The 26,451-nt window shown below is 45.1% G+C and overlaps 1 protein-coding gene across 3 annotated transcripts in view; it reads right to left on the minus strand.

The window, feature by feature from the left end:
- LOC132870990 (zinc finger protein 883-like) overlaps nt 1–8,925 on the minus strand; it is a 116,862-nt gene extending 107,937 nt beyond the window's left edge. For all 3 annotated transcript variants that reach the window (XM_060905081.1, XM_060905079.1, XM_060905078.1), the window contains exon 1: nt 8,810–8,925. The gene's annotated coding sequence lies outside the window, so the exon portion shown is untranslated. The remainder of the gene's footprint in view (nt 1–8,809) is intronic.
- Nucleotides 8,926–26,451: the final 17,526 nt, after the last annotated feature.

Genomic DNA, 26,451 nt, shown 5'->3' on the forward strand with positions numbered 1-26,451 from the left:
AGCTCATGACCATAGGTGAGAGTCGGAACGTAGATCGGCCGGTAAATTGAGAGCTTCGCTTTTTGGCTCAGCTCCTTCTTCACCACGACGGACCGGTAAAGCGACCGCATCACTGCGGAGGCTGCACCGATCCGCCTGTCGATCTCACGCTCCATCCTTCCCTCACTCGTGAACAAGATCCCGAGATACTTAAACTCCTCCACTTGAGGCAGGACTTCTCCACCAACCTCGAGAGGGCAAGCCACCCTTTTCCGGTCGAGAACCATGGCCTCGGACTTGGAGGTGCTGATTCTCATCCCAGCCGATTCACACTCGACTGCAAACCGCCCCCGTGCATGCTGAAGGTCCTGGTTTGAAGAAGCCAACAGGACGACACTATCCGCAAAAAGCAGAGATGAAATCCTGTGGTTCCCAAACAGGATTCCTTCCGGCCCCTGGCTGCGCCTAGAAATTCTGTCCATAAAAATTATGAACAGAACCGGTGACAAAGGGCAGCCCTGCCGGAGTCCAACATGCACTGGGAACAGGTCTGACTTACTGCCGGCAATGCGAACCAGACTCCTGCTCCGTTCGTACAGGGACCAGACAGCCCTTAGCAAAGAGCCCCGAACCCCATACTCCCGAAGCACCCCCCACAGAATACCACGGGGGACACGGTCGAATGCCTTCTCCAGATCCACAAAGCACATGTGGACTGGTTGGGCAAACTCCCATGAACCCTCGAGCACCCTATGAAGGGTATAGAGCTGGTCCAGTGTTCCGCGACCAGGACAAAAACTGCATTGTTCCTCCTGGATCCGAGGTTCGACTATTGGTCGAATTCTCCTCTCCAGTACCCTGGAGTAAACCTTCCCTGGGAGGCTGAGAAGTGTGATTCCCCTATAATTGGAGCACACTCTCCAGTCCCCTTTCTTAAAAAGAGGGACCACCACCCCAGTCTGCCACTCCAGAGGCACTGTCCCCGACCGCCACGCGATGTTGCAGAGGCGTGTCAACCAAGACAGCCCCACAACATCCAGAGACTTGAGATACTCAGGGCGGATCTCATCCACCCCCGGTGCCTTGCCACCGAGGAGCTTGCAAACCACCTCAGTGACTTCGGCTTGGGTAATGGACGAGTCCACCTCTGAGTCATCAGCCTCAGTCTCCTCAGTGGAAGACATGACGGTGGGATTGAGGAGATCCTCAAAGTATTCCTTCCACCGCCCGACAATGTCCCCAGTCGAGGTCAACAGCTCCCCACCCGCACTGTAAACAGTGTTGGCAGAGTACTGCTTCCCCCTCCTGAGGCGCCGGACGGTTTGCCAGAATTTCTTCGAGGCCGACCGATAGTCCTTCTCCATGGCCTCCCCGAACTCCTCCCAGTTCCGAGTTTTTGCCTCTGCAACTGCCCGAGCTGCAGCACGCCTGGCCTGCCGATACCCGTCAGCTGCCTCAGGAGTCCTGGAGGTCAACATGGCCCGATAGGACTCCTTCTTCAGCTTGACGGCATCCCTTACTTCCGGTGTCCACCACCGGGTTCGGGGATTGCCGCCACGACAGGCACCGGAGACCTTGCGGCCACAGCTCCGAACAGCTGCGTCCACAATGTAGGTAGAGAACATGGTCCACTCAGACTCAATGTCCCCCACCTCCCTCGGAAGCTGGGAAAAGCTCTCCCGGAGGTGGGAGTTAAAGACCTCCCCAACAGAGTGCTCGGCCAGACGTTCCCAGCAGACCCTCACCATACGTTTGGGCCTGCCAGGTCTGTCCAGCTTCCTCCTCCGCCAGTGGATCCAACTCACCACCAGGTGGTGATCAGTTGACAGCTCAGCCCCTCTCTTCACCCGAGTGTCTAAGACATAGGGCCGGAGATCAGATGAAACGACTACAAAGTCGATCATCGACCTCCGACCTAAGGTGTCCTGGTGCCACGTGCACTTATGGACACCCCTATGCTCGAACATGGTGTTCGTTATGGACAAACCGTGACTAGCACAGAAGTCCAATAACAAAACACCACTCGGGTTCAGATCGGGGAGGCCGTTCCTCCCAACCACACCCCTCCAGGTGTCACTGTCGTCACCCACGTGAGCATTGAAGTCCCCCAGTAGCACAATGGAGTCCCCAGTCTGAGCACCCCTCAGTACCTCTCCCAGGGACTCCAAGAAGGCCAGATACTCTATACTGCTATTTGGCCCGTAGGCACAAACAACAGCAAGAGCCCTCTCCCCAATCCGAAGGCGCAGAGAGGCGACCCTCTCGTTCACTGGGGTAAACTCCAACACATGGCGGCTGAGCTGGGGAGCTATAAGCAAGCCCACACCAGCCCGCCGCCGCTCACCACGGGCGACTCCAGAGAAGTGGAAAGTCCAGCCCCTCTCGAGGAGCTGGGTTCCAGAGCCCAAGCTGTGCGTGGAGGTGAGCCCGACTATCTCTAGCCGGTACCTCTCAACCTCCCGCACAAGCTCAGGCTCCTTCCCCCCCAGCGAAGTGACATTCCATGTCCCAACGGCCAGCCGCTGTGTCCGGGGATCAGGTCGTCGAGGCCCCTGCCTTCGACTGCCACCCAATCCACACTGCACCAAACCCCTACTGCTACCTCTGTGGGTGGTGAACCCACAGGAGGTCGGGCCCACGTCACCTCTCATACGAGCCCCAACCCCGGGCCTGGCTCCAGGGTGGGGCCCCAGCTGCGTCCTACCGGGCGACGTCACGGTCCTGGATTTTTTCTCCATAGGGGGTTTTTGGTGAACTGCTCTTGGTCTGGCCTGTCACCTAGGACCTGTCTGCCTTGGGAAACCCTAACAGGGGCATAATGCCCCCGACAACATAGCTCCTAGGATCATTCAAGCACACAAACCCCTCCACCACAATAAGGTGGCAGTTCTAGGAGGGGACACCAGATTATATTCCCAATAATGACAAATGTTTCAAGTAAAATTATTTTTATTATAAAAGTTATATACTTAAGTCATTATGTGCATTGCTTGTCAAATCTTCACATTCAAGACAAAAAAACAAGTCTAAACCTGGAAGAAAGGAGCACAACATAGGGTCCAAGTCATGGCCTTAAAGGTACACAAAAATGAAATAGGCATCAGTGTTGCCAGATTGGGCGGTTTTAAGTGGAATTTGGAGGATTTGAACATGTTTTGGGCTGGAAAATGTCAGCAGTATCTGGCAACACTGATAGGCATACCAGCACATTAATGCCAAAGGTGTGCACTCACCAGTCAAAAAGCCAAACTGAGGGCCTAACTCGAGGCCTAAAGAACTGTCTCTGAACTAATTATGACCATGCACCCAGAGATGATCAGTGTTGGGCACGTTACTTTCAAAAAGTAATTAGTTATAGTTACTAGTTACTTTTCCCAAAAAGTAACTGAGTTAGTAACGGAGTTACTTTGTCATAAAAGTAACTAATTACCAGGGAAAGTAATTATTCCGTTACATTTTGTTCCCCCTCAAAAAAAATCTAATTCAATTAGTGTAATCATAATAAAAGTGAATGTTAAATGTGTTTAATGACTGAAATGGAAACTTAACAGAACCAATTAGTAATGTTATCTACACTATATTAATATTTTTGTGGGACAATGTGAGATAAGACATCTATCAAATGTAATATATTTTTGTAGCTATTAAAATTATGTTACTAATTACTGGCCACTGACGAGGACAAACGCTTTGTTCCTCGACATAATGTGCATTGCACGTAAACACTCTTGCCTTTTATTTCAAGTAATGAAAAGTCCTGGCTGTATTTCCAATGTGAAAGCGCAGTGCTGGGCTGACCGCTCGCCATCGCTGGGTCTTCCGATTGAAAGAGCGCGCAGTAGTGCAGTAGGCGTGGCCTACCTATGTATGTTGTCCAAATCTACTCTGATTGGCTTACTGTGCCGTTGTCTCGTGTCTCCCCGCCCCACACGAAAGCAGAGTAAAGAAAGGCTGAACGAGCAGCGTGCCAGATGAGAACAGCTTTAATAAAGTAACGCATAGTATTTTATTGTAAGTAACGGGAACGGCGTTATAACGATGTAAAAAGTAATTAGTTAGATTACTCGTTACTAAAAAAAGTAACGCCGTTAGTAACGCCGTTTATTCTAACGCCGTTATTCCCATCGCTGGAGATGATACCTAAAAAAGTGATGTGGGTGTATTTTTTTTTTAAAAATAAAATATCAAAACATACACAACACTCTAAACAGACAAACTCTTTGTCTTAGTTTCCCAGCACTTGCTTCAACCATTTTACATTTTGTACCCTTGTAAACGAGAGAGGGAGAGAGATACAGAGGGGCATAGATAGATAAGAGACGAGGGGGATAGATAGATAGATAGATAGATAGATAGATAGATAGATAGATAGATAGATAAAGAGGTAAGCCTAAAGTCTCTTAAAGGTGCACAAAAATGCAATTGGCGTACCAATACATTGGTACAATGGTGTGCGCTCACCAGTCAAAAAGCCAAACTGAGGGCCCAACTCAAGGCCTAAAGAACTGTCTCTAAACTAATTATGACCATGCACCGAGAGATGATAAACAGGCAAACTCTGTCTTATACCCTGTCCACACTAGGGATTTTGTACCGATACGATACTACTTTCGTACCGCAACACCTGTCCACACTAGCAACTATACCGGTACTGTTGCGGTATAACTGTATCGGTACGAATTCCACAAATGTATGGGTTTCGTACCGGTACAGTATCCGTACTGTAGCGCTTCGCTGTAGTGTGGACAGATGAAGCAGTTCTGTGTCGATACAAATATAACGCGCATGTGCAAAGTCACACGCCTCAATGTCTTCGCTGAATAAAATAGTGAAGAACGGAGATTCGTTTTCTTTGTTTCGTTCTCAACTGCCTCACGCGTTTTATACGATTCGACTGAATAAATGACCACCAGAAATACAGACTGTACATTGACAAAAAGCACACACACGTTGTTTCATCCGCCATGTTCTCAGAAGGAAGTTACTCGGTAACCACGGAAACATTTCGCGCACTTCAACTACCGTGAAAGAAAACCGCAAACATTTCTGGCTAGTGTGAACAGATGCACTAAACTGTACCAGTATACTTTGTATCGATCCAGTTATACCACTATCGTACCAGTATATATGTGAACACAGCTTTAGTTTCCCAGCATTCAACTTGCTTCAACCATTTTACATTTTGAAGAATAAAAAGAAATGTAAATACTCCTAGTAAACAAGGGAGGGAGGGAAGACATAGATGTGGAGGTGGATAGATAAGAGACACAATGAGATAAATAGATAGGAAAGAGGTATACAGACTTTAAAATGTTTCAGTAGGTCTTCAGCTTTTGCGTGACCCATAAACTGGGAGCCAAGATATCTGGAGTTCACACGGTCGCCACTCCAGTACCGGAGGTGGATGTCCATTTGTTTACTTTTCGTCGTCTTAAGACTTTTGTCAAACATTATGACAAATCCACCACTTGCCTCGTTAACATCTTTGACCAACTCCTTCGTTATATAAGGAGCAAGACCAAATTTTGTTATGCAAGACGTTTTGTTTTTTCCACAAGAGAATGTTGTAGCGACTTCCGAGTCTGGGAACATAGCCTTAAAGAGTTTGCTTATGCCCTCATTCGAGTTGTACGAGTGGTGTTCCGTAATTGTTTTTAAAATCCCGAGCACCTCTGGCCGAAGTGTCGGGGTTCCACTGACACCCATCATGCCACTGCTTGGCCCTTGTGTTGTTGCTAGCCTTGCCGATGTCGTCTGGCTTGGCTGATGCTGCTGACGTTCGACAGTGGTGCTAGTGCCAACTCCAGGTGCATTCGGAGGTTGAACTATGCAGAACTGAGGGATGGGCTGGTGGCGGTGGAGGGCAGATGCAATGTGCTTTGAGCTCTTCATGTGAGACTCTAAAGCGAAATGACCTATAGTGGACAACTTGAAGGTCTTTTGACAAACACAGCATCTTGCTTCAATGTCGCTTCCAGGAACCTCCCTCACCCAATCACGATATCTTTCATCTGAAAGCCACTGCTGATTAAAACGACACTTATGCTGCGATTCGCGGGAGTCTCCTCTCCACCACAGACTCCGACGATTGTGCCGGCGCGAAAAGGTATCAATATTGTTTCTTTCTTTGCGCATACTCCAAGAAGTTCACTGTTACGCAAAACCCACATTTTCACATTGTAGAATAGTATGAGTAAATTTAAGACCTTTGTTAAAAAATTAAGACTTGGGCAAAGCAATTTAAGACTTTTTAAGGCCTTCATTTTGGAATATTAAATTTAAGACTTTTAAGACCCCGCAGCTACCATGGACATATTTTGAATGAGATGAGATAATGATTGGAAATAACTTCAGACTGTGGAAGTGTGACCTATATTTTCTATGTTTAACCCAAATGTTAGCATTAGATCGAGAGCGTGACCACCATTATGGGTCGGTCCTATGACACTGATTAAGCCCGACTGAAACCAAAATGGAAACAAACGCTGTTTTCAAAGAGTCGTCTGGGTTATTGAAGTGAATATTAAAATCTCCGACAACTAAAGCTCTGTCTAAGGAAATAACCAGGTCTGAGATAAAATCTGCAAATTCAGAAAGAAACTCCGAATATGGCCCCGGGGGCCTGTAAATAATAAGTAACGGAATTAACTGAGTCGACTTATTTTTCGATGCTACATACATTATATTAGTAATGAATAGATAAAATAAATTTCCCATAGGAACTAGATTAAATTATTTTTATCAGCAGCAGCATGGGGCGGCACGGTGGTGTAGTGGTTAGCGCTGTCGCCTCACAGCAAGAAGGTCCTGGGTTCGAGCCCCGGGGCCGGCGAGGGCCTTTCTGTGTGGAGTTTGCATGTTCTCCCCGTGTCCGCGTGGGTTTCCTCCGGGTGCTCCGGTTTCCCCCACAGTCCAAAGATATGCAGGTTAGGTTAACTGGTGACTCTAAATTGACCATAGGTGTGAATGTGAGTGTGAATGGTTGTGTGTGTCTATATGTCGGCCCTGTGATGACCTGGCGACTTGTCCAGGGTGTACCCCGCCTTTCGCCCGTAGTCAGCTGGGATAGGCTCCAGCTTGCCTGCAACCCTGTAGAAGGATAAAGCAGCTAGAGATGATGAGATGAGATGAGCAGCAGCATGAGAATGCTCAACAAAAATAATAGGCCTTTATTATTTGCTATATTATTATAAATAAGTTGTTGCTGATTCTATATCGTTAATTTTCTCTGTTTAAATTTTAACATAATTTGAAAATAGAGTTTCAAGTACTGTGGCTTGTGTGAAAATATATTCCACACAGCTAATAATGAACACTTTCTTTTTACATTATGCCAATATAAAAACCTTAAAAATGTGTGGAATATTTTGAAGTACAATTTGTACTGACTACAACTTCCAGTATTCAGTCAACACCAGAGGCCCTGTGAAGTGCGTTTGTGTGCGTCTCTCATTCTGGTCGTCCAATATGGCGGTGCAAACATAAATCACGTGACCCCTGACATCACACGGTAGCGGTCTACACCATGCGGTTCTTCCAGTAACAATAATGGATGCCATTCCCTCTGGTATCCTAACCCTTCTAAGAGGGGCTGAAAAAACGGTTTGCTTACCATCTCTGGACCCCATATTGACCTCAGTGGATCATGTATGCTTCTCTGTCACATCCAAGAACAATAATTGCAATATCCACGCATTATTCCAGACAGATATCATCACTATCCCCTATGTGGTTCAGTACTGGACTGGTCTTGTTGGTGACCTGAACTGGAGCAGCGTGTGGAACCTCCCATACAGATACTTTTTTACAAACAAAGTAAGGGAGGCGTCTTTCAAACTGATTCATAGATACTATCCTGCCAAGCATTATATGCTTAAAAGAGAGACATTTGTGTGGACTCTTCATTGTGTGAGATGGACCCGGAAACAATAACGCACCTGTTCTGGCAACGTCCCTCTACCATCGCATTCTGGACAGAAATAACCCGGTACATTACAGCCAAGCTTGACTCTGATTTTTCTCTGTGTTGGAAATATGTACTGTTTGGTTTCCATAAAAACAAAATAAAAAAACCAGAAATAATTATATATAATAAATTTGTTGATCATTTTAGGAAAATACCATATTCATAAAGCCAAGTTTAGTCCCTCAAAACCTTCATTTATAGCCTTCGAAAAGGAAACTGAACAGTATATCAAAATCATCTCTAACTCTAAAAACAAAGCTGCTAAATTCTCATTTGTGCTGATTATTTAATGTTTTGATTTGAAAACTCCCCCTGGCTCTTGCTTTGTTGTTTGTGTGTGTATTAATAACTGTATTTGTATTTTGTTGCTGTTATTTTTAATAAAGATGAAAAAAAAAAAGTTCTTCCAGTAACAAGATCTCCCGGTTCGGGAAACCATGATTAAAATACTCCCCTCAGATTTCACTCATTTTCATTCTCAATGTTTCAAGCTTTCGGCTTAACATACTGCAGAGGGGGTAACGCTGCCTGACTGGCTTAATAAACAAACACACACAGAGGAGAAAAAAGTCTGTGAGAAATGAAGCCGGAATTCCGAGAAATAAAAAGTTGGAATTGCGAGGAAGTCGCAAATTAGCAATAAATAAATAAATAAATCGGTGGAAATTAACTTGAAGTGAAGATTATTTAAATACTTTAAACATACAATTAAAAAGGTTAGCCAAACTACAACTCTCTCCTGAGTGGATAAATAGTGCACTATCTAGAGTGCACACGGCATTTTTTCAGACTGAACGTAGTTCACTAAAACAGTAAAGTGGACATGTGTTTGGGATTCGACCGCACACCTTCAGTTTAACTTACCTCAGGGGTTTAAATCCTCAGAGCCAGACACAATAATGTGCTTTTATTTTTATAAATCGAGGGGCTAAAGCGGTTCAGACGAGCATCAGCTTTTTCTTCTCCAGTGTTTACTGGCGGTTGGAGAAGCAGCTACTGGACGCGTCACCGCCACCACCTGGCCTGGAGTGGAGTTTCAGGGTGGAGGACGCCTATCCCAACCCAACCCTCACACACTTCTACTAATAACAATTATAACGTCATTTTAAAAGTGCAATGTTAAATACCTGGACCCATTTGATTGTTCTGAACATGTCTGTGCTGGTTTTTTGTTTTGTTTGTTTTTTTGGCTGCTCGAAGCTAAAATTCTCTGGGACTGGTTTGCTTCCAGTAGGACTGGTGCATCGCACAAAGTGGGCGGAATAACAAAGAAGACTCTTTTGAGGTACATAAAGCCAGCAGACTGAATCTATTTTAACTGCTTATCATACAGCATAACACACCTGCTGTCTACCTACTTCCATATGTATGAGCTCACAGACATTTGACTAGTGTTCCTTGCAGTTGACACCCCCTCTCTTCTTGATTTGTGACAGCATCAGGATTTAAACTCACAATCGCCAGATGATAGGGTGAATGCTTTTCTGTTACACCAATTAGGTACCTCTACCCAATCAGCTTTCTGTCAAAATCTTGTTGACGTCTACAAAAAGTGTCTGTCCAAGGTGATATTTCATCAAAAATAAGGGATGCTGGATGTATAGTTATTATCCTGTAGGTGTAATTTTAAGGCATTTTGGTGGTTAGTGCCTCACAGCAAGAAAGTTCTGGGTTCAAGCCTAGTGGTTGGTGGGAAGGGCCTTACTGTGTGGAGTTCACATGCTCTCTCTGTGTGGGTCTCCCCTGGGTGCTCTGGTTTCCTCCAAAGACATGCAATTAGGTTAACTAGTTACTCTAAACTGCCCATAGGTGTGCATGAGTGCACAGAAAGGAACTGGCCACTGAACTGCTACAATTCTAGCCAAGTCAACCAAACATGGCTTGGCTGAAAGCTGCATCAGGTTCAGCAGTTCACTTCATCTCATCTCATCTCATTATCTCTAGCCGCTTTATCCTTCTACAGGGTCGCAGGCAAGCTGGAGCCTATCCCAGCTGACTACGGGCAAAAGGCGGGGTACACCCTGGACAAGTCGCCAGGTCATCACAGGGCTGACACATAGACACAGACAACCATTCACACTCACATTCACACCTACGGTCAATTTAGAGTCACCTGTTAACCTAACCTGCATGTCTTTGGACTGTGGGGGAAACCGGAGCACCCAGAGGAAACCCACGCGGACACGGGGAGAACATGCAAACTCCACACAGAAAGGCCTCGCCGGCCCCAGGGCTCGAACCCAGGACCTTCTTGCTGTGAGGCGACAGCGCTAACCACTACACCACCGTGCCGACAAGTTCACTTCAGAAAACCCAAAATAAATTAAACCTTGTGCACAAAATTTTAGGGTTTTTTTCTGTTAAAGATGTATGTTGTACCATCATTGTTCCACAGAATACAGTGGTGCTTGAAAGTTTGTGAACCCTTCTGCATAAATATGACCTAAAACAACATCAGATTTTCACACAAGTCCTAAAAGTAGATAAAGACAACCCAGTAAAACAAATGAGACAAAAATATTATACTTGGTCACTTTTTTATTGAGGAAAATGATCCAATATTACAGGGGTTTTCAAAGTGTGGGAGAGTCAGCCCCCCCCCCCCCCCCCAGAGAGCAAATAAACAACAGCGCCCCCCCCCTTTCAATTTGTGTTGCTATACTTAATGTTCCATTCGTATTTTAAAAAAATGGTTGTTGTACACATTTTTATTTTTTTCTTTTACACATTTTAAACATCTGTGCTTTTTGAAAACATCTTTTTTTGCACCTTTAAAACATCTGTGCTTTTTTTTTTTTAAAACATCTTGTTTAACACATTTTAAACATCTGATAGCATCGTTAGCGAGCACCTCTTGGCAGACAACACACTGTGGCAGTGGAGCATCTTCAGATCCAGTCCATGAAAATCCAAACTTTAAATAATCGTGGTCATACTTCCTTCTTTTTTTGCTTGGGCCAGTCTGTCTCCTCACTCACTGTAGCTTTAGGTACTAAAAATCGATCCATTTTGTCTCTGGCAAAGGCTAGCTGAAGTTCGCTAAATGTCCGCAATAGTAACTTATTCTGGTTTATTTTTCCTCACATTGCGCCCCGCACGGTGGTGTAGTGGTTAGCGCTGTCGCCTCACAGCAAGAAGGTCCGGGTTCGAGCCCTGGGGCCGGCGACAGCCTTTCTGTGCGGAGTTTGCATGTTCTCCCCGTGTCCGCGTGGGTTTCCTCTGGGTGCTCCGGTTTCCCCCACAGTCCAAAGACATGCAGGTTAGGTTAACTGGTGACTCTAAATTGACCGAAGGTGTGAATGTGAGTGTGAATGGTTGTCTGTGTCTATGTGTCAGCCCTGTGATGACCTGGCGACTTGTCCAGGGTGTACCCCGCCTTTTGCCCATAGTCAGCTGGGATAGGCTCCAGCTTGCCTGCGACCCTGTAGAACAGGATAAAGTGGCTAGAGATAATGAGATGAGATGAGAATGACATTGCGCCCCCCCCCCCCCCCCCCCCGAAGAACTCTGGCGCCCCCTAGGGGAGGCGCGCTCCACACTTTGAAAAGCCCTGCAATATTACATATCTGTGAGTGGCAAAAATATGTGAACCTTTGCTTTCAGTATCTGGTGTGACCCCCTTGTGCAGCAATAACTGCAACTGAACATTTCCGGTAACTGTTGATCAGTCCTGCACACCAGCTTGGAGGAATTTTAGCCCATTCCTCCATACAGAACAGCTTCAACTCTGGGATGTTGGTGGGTTTCCTCACATGAACTGCTCACTTCAGGTCCTTCCACAACATTTTGATTGGATTAAGGTCAGGACTTTGACTTGGCCATTCCAAAACATTAGCTTTATTCTTCTTTAACTATTCTTTGGTAGAACGACTTGTGTACTTAGGTGCATTGTCTTGCTGCATGACCCACCGTCTCTTGAGACAGTAGACAGATGTCCTGATATTTTCCTTTAGAATTCGCTAAAGGAAAATAAAAATTACAGAATCTGAGCACCTCCAGGGGGGAGCTTTGTTACACCTGCACCAGAATCCACACTTCCCACGAATTCCCACAGCCTACTACAGTGGCCCATAAAGTTCTCCAACTTCTTTTTCTTCTTCTTTGAGGTTTTGAGCTTTCTTAGAGGCTTTGAGCAGCTGACATCCACAATGTTGCATTACTGCCATCTATAGATTTTTTTCTATGTCCTTATCACATCATATTCAAGCTGTCTTTCCAGTCCAGTTGTTCTTAAAAGTGTAAATAACCATTTCCTCCCCTTAGTAGTTTCTCCATATTTTAATACACTTTTAATGCTGTCCTCTACCTGGCCTTTTTTCTGTAACTCTGTCATCATTTCTTGCCTCTCAGATCTAAATTTCTTGCATGATGTAAGGATATGCTCAAGTGTCTCAGCTTCATGGCATTGATTACAGAAACCAGTTGGAGGTTTTCCCATGATGTTAAGTGTACTGTTACAATTGCTGTGTCCAATCCTGAGCCTGCTTATTATTATCTCATCTCATCATCTCATTATCTCTAGCCACTTTATCCTGTTCTACAGGGTCGCAGGCAAGCTGGAGCCTATCCCAGCTGACTATGGGCGAAAGGCGGGGTACACCCTGGACAAGTCGCCAGGTCATCACAGGGCTGACACATAGACACAGACAACCATTCACACTCACATTCACACCTACGGTCAATTTAGAGTCACCACTTAACCTAACCTGCATGTCTTTGGACTGTGGGGGAAACCAGAGCACCCGGAGGAAACCCATGTGGACACGGGGAGAACATGCAAACTCCGCACAGAAAGGCCCTCGCCGGCCACGGGGCTCGAACCCGGACCTTCTTGCTGTGAGGCGACAGCGCTAACCACTACACCACCGTGCCGCCCGCTTATTAGGGCCCGAGCCCTATGGGCGAAGGCCCTATTGTTCTTGTAAGAGTTCACTATTATTAGGGCCCGAGCCCTATGGGCGAAGGCCCTATTGTTCTTGTAAGAGTTCACTATTATTATTATTCTTCTTCCGTCTTCTTCTTCTTCTTTATTTTTCTCCGCTGTTGGGCATTTTCGGGGCGCTTGCCATGGGCGAAAACGCACGAAAATTGACACCAGTTCCGAGAATTGCCACCGCTACTCAGAACCAAAAGCCCAAACTTGGCCGGGGCTCAGGGCCTCTATAGCGCCCCCTAAGTCGTTGTGATTTTGGTCTCCCGCATTACGGTGCCTGGTTGCCATATAGTTTGTAGTAGTGGCATGCCATTTGGTACGCATATGTATCTCACTAAGCCGGACAAAAATGTAATGCCAATGCATTAGCCACGCCCAACAGGAAGTGAGGTAATTTCACTTTTGTGTGAAATGCATGGCCACGAAGAGGGCGCAACTCCTCCTAGACCGTTCATAGGAATGTCACCAAAATTGATACACATCATCTACAGACATGGCTGACAAAAGTTACTAAATACGTTTCACGTAGGATCAACCGTTCAGAAGTTATACGTCAATCAATTTTCACTTCAAAATTTTACATGCTTAAAAATTCATAACAAATCTTCTACTTGCTCAAATCTGCTCATACTTCACACGCAAATCACTCATTGGGCTTCTGACATGTTACCCAATTTCTGTGATATTTCGCCACTGGGGGCGCTATTTTTGGGCAAAAAATCCAATCTTTCCTCAAATTTGGTCACACTTCACGGCCACCCTCTTACTACCTCCCATGTCATGTATACCACAATTTTGGAATTTTCGTCCATGGGGGGCGCTGTTTTTGGCCGATGCAATTTCTCCAAAACGGGTTTTTGGTCAATAATTCCATAATGCTTTTCCTTCACACCACTACCTTGTGATAGTGCGTTGCTGTTGTAGACACTTATTTTTCCAACTCATAATCGCTCGTGTACAGCATAGCGCCACCTACTGACATGGGAAAAACCAAAAAATTTATTCTTCAAAAATCTATATCTCATCTTCTATTTACTCAATTGTCATCAAACTTCATACGCAAACTCTTCATAGCTCACCTGACATGTACGCCAAATTTTGTGCACTTTCGCCCCTGGGGGTGCTGGTTATGGCAGAAATGATATTGCAGCTTCTGATTTGTCAAACTTGGCAAGCAAACTCTTTACAAGACCCTTATTGGGGCGCTTGCCATGGTCGACAACGCACGAAATTTGGCTCCTTTTTCTTAGACTGCCACCGCTACTGTGAACCAGAAGCCCAGATCCAGGCGGGCCCCAGGGCCTCGATAGCGCCCCCTAACTTGTTGTGATTCTGGCCTCCCGCATTAAGGTGCCTTGTTGCCATGTAGTTTGTAGTAGTGGCATGCCATTTGGTACGCATATGTATCTCACTACGCCGGACAAAAATGTAATGCCAATGCATTAGCCACGCCCAACAGGAAGTGAGGTAATTTCACTTTTGTGCGAAATGCATGGCCACGAAGACGGCGCAACTCCTCCTAGGCCGTTCATAGGAATGTCACCAAAATTGATAGACATCATCTACAGACACGGCTGACAGAAGTTCCTAAATACGTTTCACGTAGGATAAGCCGGTCAGACGTTATACGTCAATCAATTTTCACTTCAAAATTTTACATGCTTAAAAATTCATAACAAATCTTCTAATTGCTCAAAACTGATCATACTTCACAAGCAAATCAGTCATTGGGCTTCTGACATGCTGGCCAAATTCTGTGATATTTCGCCACTGGGGGCGCTATTTTTGGGCAAAAAATCCAATCTTTCCTCAAATTTGGTCAAACTTCACGGCCACCCTCTTACTAGCTCCCATGTCATGTATACCCCATTTTGGGAATTTTTGTCCATGGGGGGCGCTGTTTTTGGCCGCCGCAATTGCTCCAAAACGGGTTTTTGGTAAATAATTCCATAATGCTTTTCCTTCACACCACTACCTTGTGATAGTGCGTTGCTGTTGTAGACACTTATTTTTCCAACTCATAATCGCTCATGTACAGCATAGCGCCACCTACTGACATGGGAAAAACCACAACATTTTTTCTTCAAAAAGCAATAGCTCATCTTCTATTTACTCAATCTTGATCAAACTTGATACGCACACTCTTAACAGGTCACCTGACATATCTCTCAAATTTTGTAAACTTTTGCCACTGGGGGCGCTGTTTTCAGGCAACATTTTATATCTCGGCTTCTGATTCGTCAAACTTGACACAACAACTCTTCATAGGTCCCTTGACATGTATACCAAATTTGGTGAACTTTCACCACTGGGGGCGCTCATTGCGCTGTATCAGTTGCAGGAGAGGTGTTTACAATCATGAGGCACCAGGAGTATGTTGTTTTGGTTGCCTTAAACACACATGACTTGTGGGGAATGGGTAGGCAGTCGGGAGCAAGTGTTGTAGCGTTACATACAGACTAATAGATGTCTAACAGAAGACAATCCTATGTAGCTATAGCTTGGTGACTGATGAGGTAAATACATTAATTTGGTTGGGAAGCCATGGCATAAAATTTTCTGTCCATGACAACATCTCAGCGCACCGTGTACTCTGTGTCCGATTCTGTGCTTTGTCGCCATTGGGGGAGTAATGTCTCTTGCCGAAGAAGCTGTGGAAGGTTTTTCGCGGGGACGCATGCCCCCGCCCCCCTTGGCCGCTGGCGCGAGGGCCCGTCGAGGCCGCTTGCGGCTTTAATTAGGGCCCGAGCCCTATAGGGCGAAGGCCCTATTGTTCTTGTAAGAGTTCACTATTATTATTCTTCCGTCTTCTTCTTCTTCTTCTTCTTTATTTTTCTCCGCTGTTGGGCCATTTTCGGGGCACTTGCCATGGGCGAAAACGCACGAAATTTGGCGCCAGTTCCGAGAATTGCCACCACTACTCAGAACCAAAAGCCCAAACTTGGCCGGGGCTCAGGGCCTCTATAGCGCCCCCTAAGTCGTTGTGATTTTGGTCTCCCGCATTAAGGTGCCTGGTTGCCATGTAGTTTGAAGTAGTGGCATGCCATTTGGTACGCATATGTATCTCACTAAGCCGGACAAAAATGTAATGCCAATGCATTAGCCACGCCCAACAGGAAGTGAGGTAATTTCACTTTGGTGCGAAATGCATGGCCACGAAGACGGCGCAACTCCTCATAGACCGTTCATAGGAATGTCACCAAAATTGATACACATCATCTACAGACATGGCTGACAAAAGTTACTAAATACGTTTCACGTAGCATAAACCGTTCAGAAGTTATACGTCAATCAATTTTCGATGCAAAATTTTACATGCTTAAAAATTCATAACAAATCTTCTAGTTGGTCAAAACTGCTCATACTTCACACGCAGATCACTCATTGGGCTTCTGACATGTTACCCAATTTCTGTGATATTTCGCCACTGGGGGCGCTATTTTTGGGCAAAAAATCCAATCTTTCCTCAAACTTGGTCAACCTTCATGGCCACCCTCGTACTACCTCCCATGTCATGTATACCACATTTTGGGAATTTTCGTCCATGGGGGGCACTGTTTTTGGCCGACGCAATTGCTCCAAAACGGGTTTTTGGTAAATTATTCCATAATGCTTTCCCTTCACACCACTACCTTGTGAGAGTACGTTGCTGTTGTAGACACTTATTTTTCCAACTCATAATCGCTCATGTACAGCATAGCGCCACCTACTTACATGGGAAAAACCAAAAAATTTATTCTTCAAAAATCTATATCTCATCTTCTATTTACTCAATTGTCATCAAACTTCATACGCAAACTCTTCATAGCTCGCCTGACATATACGCCAAATTTTGTGCACTTTCGCCCCTGGGGGTGCTGGTTATGGCAAAAATGATATTGCAGCTTCTGATTTGTCAAACTTGGCAAGCAAACTCTTTACAAGACCCTTTTTGGGGCGCTTGCCATGGTCAACAACGCACGAAATTTGGCTCCTTTTTCTTAGACTGTCACCGCTACTGAGAACCAGAAGCCCAGATCCAGGCGGGCCTCAGGGCCTCTTTAGCGCCCCCTAAGTCGTTGTGATTTTGGCCTCCCGCATAAAGGTGCCTGGTTGCCATGTAGTTTGTAGTTGTGGCATGCCATTTGGTACGCATATGTATCTCACTAAGCCGGACAAAAATGTAATGCCAATGCATTAGCCACGCCCAACAGGAAGTGAGGTAATTTCACTTTTGTGCGAAATGCATGGCCACGAAGACGGCGCAACTCCTCCTAGGCCGTTCATAGGAATGTCACCAAAATTGATACACATGATCTACAGACATGGCTGACAAAAGTTACAAAAGACGTTTCACGTAGGATTAACCGTTCAGAAGTTATACGTCAATCAATTTTCAATGCAAAATTTTACATGCTTAAAAATTCATAACAAATCTTCTAATTGCTCCACACTGCTCATACTTCACACGCAAATCACTCATTGGGCTTCTGACATGCTACCCAAATTCTGTGATATTTCGCCACTGGGGGCGCTATTTTTGGGCAAAAAATCCAATCTTTCCTCAAATTTGGTCAAACTTCACGGCCACCCTCTTACTACCTCCCATGTCATGTATACCCCATTTTGGGAATTTTCCTCCATGGGGGGCGCTGTTTTTGGCCGACGCAATTGCTCCAAAACGGGTTTTTGGTAAATAATTCCTTAATGCTTTTCCTTCACACCACTACCTTGTGATAGTACGTTGCTGTTGTAGACTCTTATTTTTCCAACTCATAATCGCTCATGTACAGCATAGCGCCACCTACTGACATGGGAAAAACCAAAACATTTTTTCTTCAAAAATCAATATCTCATCTTCTATTTACTCAATCTTGATCAAACTTGATACGCACACTCTTAACAGGTCACCTGACATATCTCCCAAATTTTGTAAACTTTTGCCACTGGGGGCGCTGTTTTCAGGCAACATTTTATATCTCGGCTTCTGATTGGTCAAACTTGATCAAACTTGACACAACAACTCTTCATAGGTCCCTTGACATGTATACCAAATTTGGTGAACTTTCACCACTGGGGGCGCTCATTGCGCTGTATCAGTTGCAGGAGAGGTGTTTACAATCATGAGGCACCAGGTGTATGTTGTTTTGGTTGCCTTAAACACACATGACTTGTGGGGAATGGGTAGGCAGTCGGGAGCAAGTGTTGTAGCGTTACATACAGACTAATAGATGTCTAACAGAAGACAATCCTATGTAGCTATCGCTTGGTGACTGATGAGGTAAATACATTAATTTGGTTGGGAAACCATGGCATAAAATTTTCTGTCCATGACAACATCTCAGCGCACCGTGTACTCTGTGTCCGATTCTGTGCTTTGTCGCCATTGTGGGAGTAATGTCTCTTGCCGAAGAAGCTGTGGAAGGTTTTTCGCGGGGACGCATGCCCCCGCCCCCCTTGGCCGCTGGCGCGAGGGCCCGTCGAGGCCGCTTGCGGCTTTAATTATTCTTCCGTCTTCTTCTTCTTCTTCTTCTTCTTCTTCTTCTGTCTTCTTCTTCTTCTTTATTTTTCTCCGCTGTTGGGCCATTTTCGGGGCACTTGCCATGGGCGAAAACGCACGCAATTTGGCACCAGTTCCGAGAATTGCCACCGCTACTCAGAACCAGAAGCCCAAACTTGGCCGGGGCTCAGGGCCTCTATAGCGCCCCCTAAGTCGTTGTGATTTTGGCCTCCCGCATTAAGGTGCCTGGGTGCCATGTAGTTTGTAGTAGTGGCATGCCATTTGGTACGCATATGTATCTCACTAAGCCGGACAAAAATGTAATGCCAATGCATTAGCCACGCCCAACAGGAAGTGAGGTAATTTCACTTTTGTGCGAAATGCATGGCCACGAAGACGGCACAACTCCTCCTAGACTGTTCATAGGAATGTCACCAAAATTGATACACATCATCTACAGACATGGCTGACAAAAGTTACTAAATACGTTTCACGTAGAATAAACCGTTCAGAAGTTATACGTCAATCAATTTTCGATGCAAAATTTTACATGCTTAAAAATTCATAACAAATCTTCTGATTGCTCAAAACTGCTCATACTTCACACGCAAATCACTCATTGGGATTCTGACATGTTACCCAATTTCTGTGATATTTCGCCACTGGGGGCGCTATTTTTGGGCAAAAATTCCAATCTTTCCTCAAATTTGGTCAAACTTCACGGCCACCCTCTTTCTACCTCCCATGTCATGTATACCACATTTTGGAAATTTTCGTCCATGGGGGGCGCTGTTTTTGGCCGACGCAATTGCTCCAAAACGGGTTTTTGGTTAATAATTCCATAATGCTTTTCCTTCACACCACTACCTTGTGATAGTACGTTGCTGTTGTAGACACTTATTTTTCCAACTCATAATCGCTCATGTACAGCATAGCGCCACCTACTGACATGGGAAAAACCAAAAAATTTATTCTTCAAAAATCTATATCTCATCTTCTATTTACTCAATTGTCATCAAACTTCATACGCAAACTCTTCATAGCTCACCTGACATATACGCCAAATTTTGTGCACTTTCGCCACTGGGGGCGCTATTTTTGGGCAAAAAATCCAATCTTTCCTCAAATTTGGTCAAACTTCACGGCCACCCTCTTACTACCTCCCATGTCATGTATACCACATTTTGGGAATTTTCGTCCATGGGGGTCGCTGTTTTTGGCCAACGCAATTGCTCCATAACGGGTTTTTGGTAAATAATTCCATAATGCTTTTCCTTCACACCACTACCTTGTGATAGTACGTTGCTGTTGTAGACACTTATTTTTCCAACTCATAATCGCTCATGTACAGCATAGCGCCACCTACTGACATGGGAAAAACCAAAAAATTTATTCTTCAAAAATCTATATCTCATCTTCTATTTACTCAATTGTCATCAAACTTCATACGCAAACTCTTCATAGCTCACCTGACATATACGCCAAATTTTGTGCACTTTCGCCCCTGGGGGTGCTGGTTATGGCAGAAATGATATTGCAGCTTCTGATTTGTCAAACTTGGCAAGCAAACTCTTTACAAGACCCTTATTGGGGCGCTTGCCATGGTCGACAACGCACGAACTTTGGCTCCTTTTTCTTAGACTGCCACCGCTACTGAGAACCAGAAGCCCAGATCCAGGCGGGCCTCGGGGCCTCTATAGCGCCCCCCGAGCACCGTACAGTGCGAGACCCTATTGTTACCATGTGTCCAATTCTGTGCTTTGTCGCCATTGTGGGAGTAATGTCTCTTGCCGAAGAAGCTGTGGAAGTTATTTCGCGGGGACGCATGCCCCCGCCCCCCTTGGCCGCTGGCGCGAGGGCCCGTCGAGGCCGCTTGCGGCTTTAATTATTATTATTATTATTTGCTCTTTCCGGTTTGATCCCCTACTTCTCAACATACACACTTTGTTTTGGATTAAGTGCAAAACACATACTGGCTACAGATAATGGATGGATGGATTTCATAAAGCAGATCTTGATGACTTCTGGTTGAACTTGTCTTAATCCTTGTACGTGCCAACATGGAATCACTACATATTAATATGTAATTAAAGCCGCAAGCGGCCTCGACGGGCCCTCGCGCCAGCGGCCAAGGGGGGCGGGGGCATGCGTCCCCGCGAAATACCTTCCACAGCTTCTTCGGCAAGAGAAATTACTCCCACAATGGCGACAAAGCACAGAATTGGACACATGGCAACAAAAGGGTCTCGCACTGTACGGTGCTCGGGGGGCGCTATAGAGGCCCTGAGGCCCGCCTGGATCTGGGCTTCTGGTTCTCAGTAGCGGTGGCAGTCTAAGAAAAAGGAGCCAAATTTCGTGCGCTGTCGACCATGGCAAGCGCCCCAATAAGGGTCTTGTAAAAAGTTTGCTTGCCAAGTATGACAAATCAGGTGAGCTATGAAGAGTTTGCGTATGAAGTTTGATGACAATTGAGTAAATAGAAGATGAGATATAGATTTTTGAAGAATAAAATTTTTGGTTTTTCCCATGTCAGTTGGTGGAGCTATGCTGCACATGAGCGATTATGAGTTGGAGAAATAAGTGTCTACAACAGCAACGCACTATCACAAGGTAGTGGTGTGAAGGAAAAGCATTATGGAATTATTTACCAAAAACCCGTTTTGGAGCAAATGCGTCAGCCAAAAACAGCGCCCCCCCATGGACGAAAATTCCCAAAATGTGGTATACATGACATGGGAGTTAGGAAGAGGGTGGCCGTGAAGTTTGACCAAATTTGAGGAAAGATTGGATTTTTTGCCCAAAAATAGCACCCCCAGTGGCGAAATATCACAGAAATTGGGTAACATGTCAGAAGCCCAATGAGTGATTTGTGTGTGAAGTATGAGCAGTTTTAAGCAATTAGAAGATTTGTTATGAATTTTTAAGCATGTAAAATTTTGCATTGAAAATTGATTGACGTATAACTTCTGAACGGTTTATGCTACGTGAAACGTATTTAGTAACTTTTGTCAGCCATGTCTGTAGATGATGTGGATCAATTTTGGTGACATACCTATGAACGGTCTAGGAGGAGTTGCGCCGTCTTCGAGGCCATGCATTTCGCACAAAAGTGAAATTACCTCACTTCCTGTTGGGCGTGGCTAATGCATTGGCATTACATTTTTGTCCGGCTTAGTGAGAGACATATGTGTACCAAATGGCATGCCACTACAACAAACTACAAGGCAACCAGGCACCTTAATGCGGGAGGCCAAAATCACAACGAGATAGGGGGCGCTATAGAGGCCCTGAGGCCCGCCTGGATCTGGGCTTCTGGTTCTCAGTAGCGGTGGCAGTCTAAGAAAAAGGAGCCAAATTTCGTGCGTTGTCGACCATGGCAAGCGCCCCAATAAGGGTCTTGTAAAAAGTTTGCTTGCCAAGTTTGACAAATCAGAAGCTGCAATATCATTTCTGCCATAACCAGCACCCCCAGGGGCAAAAGTGCACAAAATTTGGCGTACATGTCAGGTGAGCTATGAAGAGTTTGCGTATGAAGTTTGATGACAATTGAGTAAGTAGAAGATGAGATATAGATTTTTGAAGAATAAAATTTTTGGTTTTTCCCATGTCAGTAGGTGGCGCTATGCTGTACATGAGCGATTATGAGTTGGAAAAATAAGTGTCTACAACAGCAACGCACTATCACAAGGTAGTGGTGTGAAGGAAAAGCATTATGGAATTATTTACCAGAAACCCGTTTTGGAGCAATTGCGTCGGCCAAAAACAGCGCCCCCCATGGACGAAAATTTCCAAAACGTGGTATACATGACATGGGAGGTAGTAAGAGGGTGGCTGTGAAGTTTGACCAAATTTGAGGAAAGATTGGAATTTTAGCCCAAAAATAGCGCCCCCAGTGGCGAAATATCACAGAAATTGGGTAACATGTCAGAATCCCAATGAGTGATTTGCGTGTGAAGTATGAGCAGTTTTGAGCAATCAGAAGATTTGTTATGAATTTTTAAGCATGTAAAATTTTGCAGCGAAAATTGATTGACGTATAACTTCTGAACGGTTTATCCTACATGAAACGTATTTAGTAACTTTTGTCAGCCATGTGTGTAGATGATGTGTATCAATTTTGGTGACATTCCCATGAACGGTCTAGGAGGAGTTGCGCCGTCTTCGTGGCCATGCATTTCGCACAAAAGTGAAATTACCTCACTTCCTGTTGGGCGTGGCTAATGCATTGGCATTACATTTTTGTCCGGCTTAGTGAGATACATATGAATACCAAATGGCATGCCACTACTACAAACTACATGGCACCCAGGCACCGTAATGCGGGAGGCCAAAATCACAACGACTTAGGGGGCGCTATAGAGGCCCTGAGCCCCGGCCAAGTTTGGGCTTCTGGTTCTGAGTAGCGGTGGCAATTCTCGGAACTGGTGCCAAATTTGGTGCGTTTTCGCCCATGGCAAGCGCCCCGAAAATGGCCCAACAGCGGAGAAAAATAAAGAAGAAGAAGAAGAAGAAGACGGAAGAATAATAATAGTGAACTCTTACAAGAACAATAGGGCCTTCGCCCTATAGGGCTCGGGCCCTAACAAGAGGGCTAACAAGATTGTCACAAGATTTCATAAAGTGGCAGCATCTGTAGCCACTTATCCAATACAGGGTCGCACAGGCAAGCTGGAGCTATCTCAGCTAACTGTGTGGCTAGCGATCGCCAAATCGCGAGCCCAGGTGAGGCACCGCTGAGGGACCGTCAAAAGAGCATCTTCTTCTTCTTCTTCTGTCGATTTATTGGCAGTTAACAATCGATGTGTATTACCGCCATCTACCGGGCTGAGGTGTGATCTCAAGGGATATTAATCGTTGCAAATGCTTGCATGAGAATAAATCAAAACTGAGCCTGTAGTCAGACCTTGAGCAGGTCACGTCCTGATAGAATGTTCAAAAAGATATCAATATTATGTCTCGAGCAATGTGTTATCATAACAGTACAATACACAGTGAGACACAAGGTCACAGAAGAATTCTAGCCTTCTCGCTGAAATAGTAAAATAGAATGGAGTAGAATATTAACAATATTAAGAGATGTATGCTCGAGTTAATCCTTGCTCTTCTTGATGAGTATTGGTGCTCAGAGGGCGGGCATGCCCTATCAGCCCTCATCCCACCTCACCGGAGCTTAGAGAAACTCCAGCCAAATTGTCCCATGAACCAAACAAAATCTTCCTGTAAACCAATTACGAGGATAACCAAGCAAAATCTTCCCGTAAACCAATTACGAGGATAACCAAACAAAATCTTCCCATAAACCAATTACGAGGATAACCAAACAAAATCTTCCCGTAAACCAATTATGAGGATAACCAAACAAAAATCTTCCCATAAACCAATTACGAGGATAACCAAGCAAAAATCTTCCCGTAAACCAATTACGAGGATAACCAAGCAAAATCTTCCCGTAAACCAATTACGAGGATAACCAAACAAAAAATCTTCCCGTAAACCAATTACGAGGATAACCAAACAAAATCTTCCCGTAAACCAATTACGAGGATAACCAAACAAAATCTTCCCGTAAACCAATTACGAGGATAACCAAACAAAATCTTCCCATAAACCAATTATGAGGATAACCAAACAAAATCTTCCCGTAAACCAATTACGAGGATAACCAAACAAAATCTTCCCGTAAACCAATTATGAGGATCTCATCTCATCTCATTATCTCTAGCTGCTTTATCCTTCTACAGGGTCGCAGGCAAGCTGGAGCCTATCCCAGCTGACTACGGGCGAAAGGCGGGGTACACCCTGGACAAGTCGCCAGGTCATCACAGGGCTGACACATAGACACAGACAACCATTCACATTCACACCTACGGTCAATTTATGGCCCTTTTCCACTACCCTTTTTCAGCTCACTTCAGCTCGCTTCAGCTCACTTCAGCCCGACACGGCTCGCATTTCGACTACCAAAAAACAGCACGACTCAGCTCGCTTCAGCCCTGCTTAGCCCCTAAAACTCACACCGTTTTGGAGTAGGGCTGAAGCGAGCCAAAGCGAGCCGAGTGAGGCTGGGGGCGTGAGCAGACACTCCCCTGTGCACTGATTGGTGAGGAGGAGTGTCCTCACATGCCCACACACGCCCCGCGAGCACGCTGGGATCTGTAAACACCGCAAACCCGGAAGGAGAAGAATTACGAATAACGAGAATTTCTGAAGCCTTATGCGCCTCGCCTCATCTATACGCTCTTGCCAGTATCTGTTCGCATTGTCGGTGACAACAAGCCACAGCACCAAGACCAGCAACACTAACGACTCCATGTCCTCCATGTTTATTGTTTACTATTCGGGTTGTGAGACTACCGCTTAAAAGATCACTGATGTCACTGTTTGCGCTGCTTAACGACATCACGTAACGTCCACCCACTTTCGCTAACTCCACCCAATGTGTCCACCCACTTCCAGCCAGCACGGTTCAGCGCGGTTGTAGTCAAAATGCAACTCCAACAGCCCCGCTCAGCTCGACTCAGCCCGACTCAGCCGCGTTTGTAGTGGAAAAGCGGCATTAGAGTCACCAGTTAACCTAACCTGCATGTCTTTGGACTGTGGGGGAAACCGGAGCACCCAGAGGAAACCCACGCAGACACGGGGAGAACATGCAAACTCCACACAGAAAGGCCCTCGCCGGCCCTGGGGCTCGAACCCAGGACCTTCTTGCTGTGAGGCGACAGCGCTAACCACTACACCACCGTGCCGCCCCAATTACGAGGATAACCAAACAAAATCTTCCCGTAAACCAATTACGAGGATAACCAAACAAAATCTTCCCGTAAATCAATTACGAGGATAACCAAACAAAACATCTTCCCGTAAACCAATTACGAGGATACTGATTATATATAAAAAAAAAAAACCTAAATTCTATTTGCTAGTTGAGTGTCCTTTAAATACTGTGTTAGAGCTGTTACTGCTGATTGTGTGAATGGCTGACTTAATAAGTTGTCTATAGTTACAGATTTTCTTAATGTTCTCCCCATCTTCTCTCTTTCACTGGAATACTGTGTACAGTGTATAAGAACATGCTCAACCTTTTCTACTTCTCCACAGTGTGCACAGGCCCCAGAATGATGTTTCCCTATTGTATACAACCCACTATTTAGACTTGTGTGTCCTATCCTCAGCCTCGTCAACCAAACCTCCTCCTGTCGTTTCAGTTCACCACCCCTTCTAAACACCACCTCCTTTTGCAAATTATATAGATGCCTTCCTTTCTCCTCTGTATTCCATCTCTCCTGCCACATTTTGTTGATGTTGTCTTTAATTATTACTTTAATTTCTGCCTTGCTTAATGGGACTTCTAACTCAATCTCATTTGCCTTGATGGCCTCTTTGGCCATTTTATCCACTTTCTCATTACCCTCAACCCCCTTATGAGCTGGAACCCATGTGAACTGAATAAAAGTTTTATGTTGATTAATCTTAAATATGAGATGGTTAATTTCATCTAAGAGATCTTGTCGGCATATAGATTTCCCACTCTGGATACTATTTAAGGAAGACATAGAATCTGAGCAAATAACTGCTTTACTAGGCTTCACCTCCTCCACCCACTGCAGGGCCAGTATAATAGCCATCATTTCTGCTGAAAAAATTTACAAGTGATCTGACGTCCTTTTCCCAATACTTATATTGTAGCTGGGGATGAATACTGCTGCTCCTGTCTTACCAGTTTCGTCTTTAGAAGCATTTGTATATTTCTGTGTCGTGTCATCATACATTACTTCTAAATACTGCTGTACATTCTGGTTTGCCATCTCCTTAGTTTTCAAATTTACAATAGGGAAATAAAATAACCAAGGGGGAATGATTGACCTTGTAATTGTTTTGCAAAGAGGAATGTCACTGATCCCCAATTGATTTGCCTGCTGATTACCATTCCACCCAAAACTGCGTACGGGTCGACCATACTCCCAGCATTCCCTTAGTACCTGTTTGGTTGGGTGATTGTCTTCATGACCCTGTAGGTTTAGCCAATATGATACTGATAATTTCAGTCGCCTGAGGTCCAGTGGCATCTCCCCTACTTCCACCTGAAGTGCTGGG

Source organism: Neoarius graeffei, chromosome 22 (assembly GCF_027579695.1).
Source record: "Neoarius graeffei isolate fNeoGra1 chromosome 22, fNeoGra1.pri, whole genome shotgun sequence".
Taxonomy (NCBI): Eukaryota; Metazoa; Chordata; class Actinopteri; order Siluriformes; family Ariidae; genus Neoarius; species Neoarius graeffei.